Consider the following 6,150-nt stretch of genomic DNA (forward strand, 5'->3'; position numbering starts at 1 on the left):
TACTGCAAAAAGACGCATCAATTAGCCATGATAACAGTATATTTTTGTGGCAATCGCGGTGACTTAGGTTGAAATTTTACGTATCAGTCTAAAACGTATGGTAAAATTTAAGGGGGACACTTTACAACTGAATATTTATTTGTCACCACATTTCTGGAAACCGTTAGCTGTCACCAATCTTTGCATTTATAAAAGAGAGGGTTTTTTGAAGTAAACAAGTAAATGATTCTGACTATAACAACGGGTTAAATATCCACATGCCTTCAAATATTAAATAAATTAATCACTGTATCAGTATTTATATTATTATTTTAATTTTGAAATTGTAGCTGTTCGATCTCATAGGTAAAAATAGGATTTGCACTCTTCCATTTTTCTCCTAACTGGTATTTTCTTGTGCTGGTCAAGCAAAAACTTGGTTGAAACACTTCTTAAATAAGTTTTGCTGTTTAACGTTTTCACTGAAGATGACAATTTCTTCCATTTTTGAAGGTTTTTCAAGAACAAAAGCTAGTTTCTCCTCTTCGTTTTCTATCTGTTTTATATAATAATTGCACTTTTTTATTGTTCTTTCGAGCTCTTAGACGACTTGTAAACATTTTAAAGTTTTCTAATGTTTCCCATTCTCTGATATTGTTTGAAGTTTCATAGAGCTAACTATCGAGATAACTATCGGGATAAAAACAAGTCGGCTGGCAAGATACGATCTTTGATTAGAATATCACAGGAGTGATCAACGTTTGTCGAAAATAACAAACCTTTATTCCACCGTTGATTTGCTTATTTATGTGGTATATGTTTTTTGCTTTAAAAGTTTGAAAGATGATTCCGCTGAAAGAAAAGTGGGAGGGTGTATTAAAAGGTGTATTAATTCTTAGTTTAAAAACCAATTATAAATTCTAAAGAAAAATAACTCTGTTTTATTGGCATTCAATGCGAGTACTTAAAATTCGTACTGAAATGCTCTGCTATAAGTGAAGCTTTTTCAATAAAATATAAAGTATATAGTAGTAACTTGTAGAGATTTTTTTCAACTTCTCTGAATGCATTTACCGCCTTTTCTACATTTTTTAGGAGAGCATTCCGAACCATTAGTTTTGTAACAATTGCATGAAGTTAACTGGAAAATTTTCGAAAAATTCTAGCAAATTATTTTAATTTTTGTGCTGGCGTCTTTAAGATCAAAATACTTAAGGCATCCAACGTGCAACTTTAATCATGATTTAATTGCTTTTACAATCCATCTCTATTTTTTAAGCAAAATTTACTGCTCTCAAAATTTTTCGCTCTTTTATATCGACAGAGGATATACTTAAGGTTTTTTAGTACGAAATTTCAGTATAAGGTTAAGAGTTGATTTTTTGATGCAATTGGTTGTTTGCCTAGCAATTTGACTTTCCTAGCCAAACTCAAAATTCGCGACGCAAATGACGCTTATTTTATTTTTAGGTCAAAATATAAACTCATAGAGCTGGTTGAATCCGCAACTAGTTTTTCAGTTTATCTCCAAAAACAGAAGTGAGGATAAACTGAAAAAAAAACATTTGATCGTAGTTTGATGATATAAAAACAACTCATAACGAAAATTTTTGCGTTATGAACAAACTAAACGTTATGGCCTCTTGATTTGGCTAGTTGTAGGGTATCGTTTCATTGGATTGCATTTTCTGATGAATGCAGGGGTGGCATTGGAAACTTGGTGACTAAGACCAGAAGTTGACTATATGTCCTCAATTTGCGTTTTCTGTTTTTATAGGCCTGTATCGTGTTCGTGTTGAACATGTAATATTGTGCCTTCTTTTGTTTTCCTGTACTTAATCTTTTGCCTGAAGAATTATCTGAGCAGTCCTATAATTAGCTTCCATGTTAGCTGAATTTGTTTTGCGTTTGGCTCACTTTAGTTTTCCTTTTTCGGTGCGCTTGCCATTTGTGTTGGGTTACTAAAGGTGTGCGAATTTCAACATCATTTATGGCTACTTTATTCTATTCTGGATTTCGTTTTGGGCTTTGCATTTGTAATGCTCTTACCCCGTTATTGTTTGTCGAATTAAATTCTGGAGACTTGGTTATATTCTTCCTCGAATTGTTTGTTCTCTTAATTTTTTTCTTTGACGTTTTAAAAACAATTCTCGTTTGTGTGTAGCAATTTTCTGATCCAATCTTTTTTTGGGAGTCTCTAATAAAATACTTTTTCAAATCTATGTTTCGTTTTCCTTGAGTGCCAGATTTGGCAACGTCTGATTTTTGCATTGATATTATTCATTTTCTCGGCCTCTTGATTTGGCTAGTTGTTGGGTATATATTTACAATTGATTATTCTGGTGCCAGGACCTCGTATTGCACGTATGTATTTTTCCGTTGTTTTCTGTTGTGACTGTTCTTTTTTGGCCAGCTTGATGTTCAATCTTCGTTCTCATCTGGGGATTGAGCGAAGCTTTCGTTGACCAAATATATCGGCGTTCGTCTTCTTTGCTTTTTGTTCTCGCTCCGTTGCCTCTTTAGTTGCGGTGCATGTGACCAATTCAATTTCTGTAGCGCTGAAGTAACTTGTTTTTGCCCATGGTTCTGGTGTAAGGTATTGTTTTCCGGATATGGTGTATTCTTCTAGTTTTTTTCTCTTTTTTTTGTGTTGATTTTGGTGAGGATTTTTCGTAACCTTAATGCTTATTATATTGAACTGTTGAAAAATTCGACACCGTTCCCCTCTCATTTACTACACTGTCAATAAAATTAAGAAATGGTTGTCTGTCATTACGGTGACCTTTTTGATAACGATTCATTACGGTGACCTTTTTGATAAAGATATTACGAAACACTTATTAACGCCAAATGCATCCACTTCCTACAATCAGTTCCAGCAGAATGAGTGAATGTATTGGCTTATATATTTAAATCTTTATTAATCCGCGTTTATTACATTGTCACTGACGTCTTTCAAAATGGCGTGTCTTCCAAAAGTATGGTCAATTGCAATTTACTGATAATTTTTCACATGATTTCGAAGAGTCGTTTTCCTTCTGACTCAATGACGAAAAAGTTTGCTGGGCAGTTACTCCCTAGTAACAGTTAACTGCGCTTGTTTTTTTATGAGGTCGGTGTCTATACTGGTGACGTGTTTGAGTTCAAATTCGGGTAAAATTTTGGAATGGAATTATTGGGTGTGAAGGTCTTTGTGGATTTGCTTCAAGGTATGTATAAGCTTTTCACTGATTTTGAAAATTGATCAAATTATTTTGATATTATTAATTATCAGTCGACTGATTGGGATATAATTTTTGCGCACTAAGCAAATTGCATTTGATTGCATCGTATTCATACTTCAAATTTGTGTTATGCTCATTTTTTGGCCAATTTGAGGTGTTATTTGGTGATAAATTGATTTGTTGGTATTCGCGTTAGAAGTGACTAGTAGCTCACATTGTCAAAGTTCTTCAAGTTCTTGAGCTTGTAGCTTCTGCGGCACAAAAAGTTTTGAAAATTATGTAATTGACCGACGTTTTTTTGCAGGGGCAAAACTAGTTGCGTGATTTGAATTTGGATTTCTCTGAGAAAGTTCTTTATAAAATGTGCCATATTTAGAATTAGTGATAAGTAAGTAGACTGTGCTTTTCCATAGTAGTATAAAAATTAGAAGTGTTATTTGAAAGCGCATTCTATGTTAGATTGCCTGAATGTTTATATTGATTTGTTTTGGGCATTTGCGGTTCAAAATTAGACAAATTACTTTTATTCTGCGATTCTGTTTTTATTATATCTCAGTGGTCATAAAGATTTTGAAGGTGGAAATAAGATATTTTTGTTTGAATTGTGTAGCTTTGCGATGGTCGTCACAACAAAATGTTCACCAAAAGATGATGTTTTTTGTACTAAAAAAACAAATTACGATAAATATAGCTAACCGAGCGCATTTTGGCTCCAGCAAAATCTTCAATTTAAAATTCATAATGGAGTATTCTATTTATCTATCTTAAAAGCTGGCTATTGTAGAAATTATTGGTGTGATGTTCTATAAGAATATGGAAAAAACGAGGCTATCAGTCACTGTGGCGAATTGTTTTCCTTACAAGTAATAAATAACGTAGTCTATTGGTCAGATTATACCTAAACTGGATCATGAATCTTCGCATTTCATCTTAACATCAAAACTTGGATTATAATAAAAAAAGAGTTCAGTACTGGTTGCACTTCTGGTTTTTATTTCAAAAAAATTGTTATGGCAGTGTCAGTACCCATGAATTTTAGTGATCGCTTTAACATTGTTTCAACCAAATTTAAAGTTGAACTAGGTTTGGGAAGAACTTGCTAAATAATTGTCGCAAAACTCCAGTCTGAGAACATTTCTAATCGATCCATTCAATTTCAGTTTTCACGAGATTGCACTTAGGCGAATTGATTCGCAAAATGTTGTCATTCAAAAGTTTTAGACAAAGTTTTTCACACTTCGTAAGTTTTGCTTTTGTGTCAGTACTTATTTTAACATCCAGAGAACAAAATTTTGTTCATAAACCGATCTGAGTGTAATCTGTGGTTTTTTATTTTAGCTGGCATATCAGTTAGACCATAGAATGCAGATTTAAAACAATGAGTACTTTGTGACTCTCCTCAGTTAATATTAAATAAACAATGTCTAGATCTTTCACTGTGGTTTTTGAAGTGATCGTAGGCATATTTTAAATCAATAGTCAAAAATTGAGCAAATTGTCATTTATCTTTTTCTGTCAAATTGACTATCGGATCTATGATCAATTCAAAATACTGCATTTGGTAGAAATTCCAATTAACTCTTTTATTGATTATCTTGCACTCTTTAGATATTTCTGTTAAATGGAACTTTGTGACGATTATCAAAAGATTGAGAGGACAAATTTCTTATGAACAACTTGATAACATTTCGATGTGCCTTTTATTTTAGTCGATCAAATTCCTCATCAACTTTTTGTGAAAATTTGATTGAGCTTGTTTCCCTTTCTGACATTTAGTGGTGTAATCTTTCTGGTATTTTGGCGTTGCGATATGTGACTTTGAAAGTCCATTTCGTTCGCCGAAACAGATCTGCAAGTCGTCAGCGATTTGATTGTTTAGTTTCCCGGGTCGAGGTGTCACCGCTAAAAATTGCTAAAAGATGTAAGATTTGCGGTGAACTTGATTAAAAGTGTAAGATTTGCGCTCAATGCGATGATTGCGGTGAAAAAAAACTTTTCAGCGGTGAAGAAATTTTTTTCTCCGCTTAAGCGGTGAAAGAAAATTTTTCACCGCTACCAGCAGAATGCGGTGAAAAAAATTCTTCAGTGCTACCAGCAGAATGCGGTGAAAAGAGTTTTTTCACCGCTACCAGCAGATCTTACGAACATTCATCGCTAATTTCAACGCTTATCTTAAATTCGCAGGAAATATCATTGAAGTAAGTGACAGATGGCGCAGTGGAATGAGAATTTGTTAACATTCAGGAGGTGAGAGGTTCGAACCCGGGTACGGTAGTTTCATTTCTGTGAGAAATCCGCTGAATGCGGTGAAAATTAAATTGTCACCGCTAAAAACCGTAAAAATTCACCGCATTCAACACTAAAAGATGCGGGTGCTTTGCGGTGAAAAATTTTTTTCACTGTTATTCACCGCTAATCTTACATTATTTTTTGTTTGGCTCAACTTAAAATAATTTTAATTCGTTTTTGTTTGTAGTTTTTATTCATGTTGGGTTTGCTGTTTCGCTAAGGTGTTTGCTTGCCCATCTCTTGGTTAGAAGGGTTCACACACTTCCCAAATCTATTAATGAGAAGCATTCTATGTTTCCGGATTTTGACATCAATTTGTTCACCTTCCGATGTATTTTAGAACATTCGATCAGTTAAAGTTGCGGATTTCGACATTAGGTGGATTGGTTCCACTTCCAATGCATTCTCGTCTGTTATAGTTGAAACCTAATTATATTCGGAATTTTCGAGTAGTTAGAATTGTACATTTGATTTTTGTTGTTAATTGCTTTGACAGTGTCCTATATTTCTTTCTTTATTTAACCTCATCATATGATTTGATTTTTTTGTTTTAATGCTCTGTTTATTTTTCTTCAGTTTTTTGCAATTTAGCAAAAAAATTGCTTTTCCACAATGATTGCTGGTTTTCCTTTTGCGGGTTAAACGAATCAGTAGTTAT

This window comes from Convolutriloba macropyga, unplaced genomic scaffold (assembly GCF_964194025.1).
Source record: "Convolutriloba macropyga unplaced genomic scaffold, txConMacr16.3 SCAFFOLD_2110, whole genome shotgun sequence".
Taxonomy (NCBI): Eukaryota; Metazoa; Xenacoelomorpha; order Acoela; family Convolutidae; genus Convolutriloba; species Convolutriloba macropyga.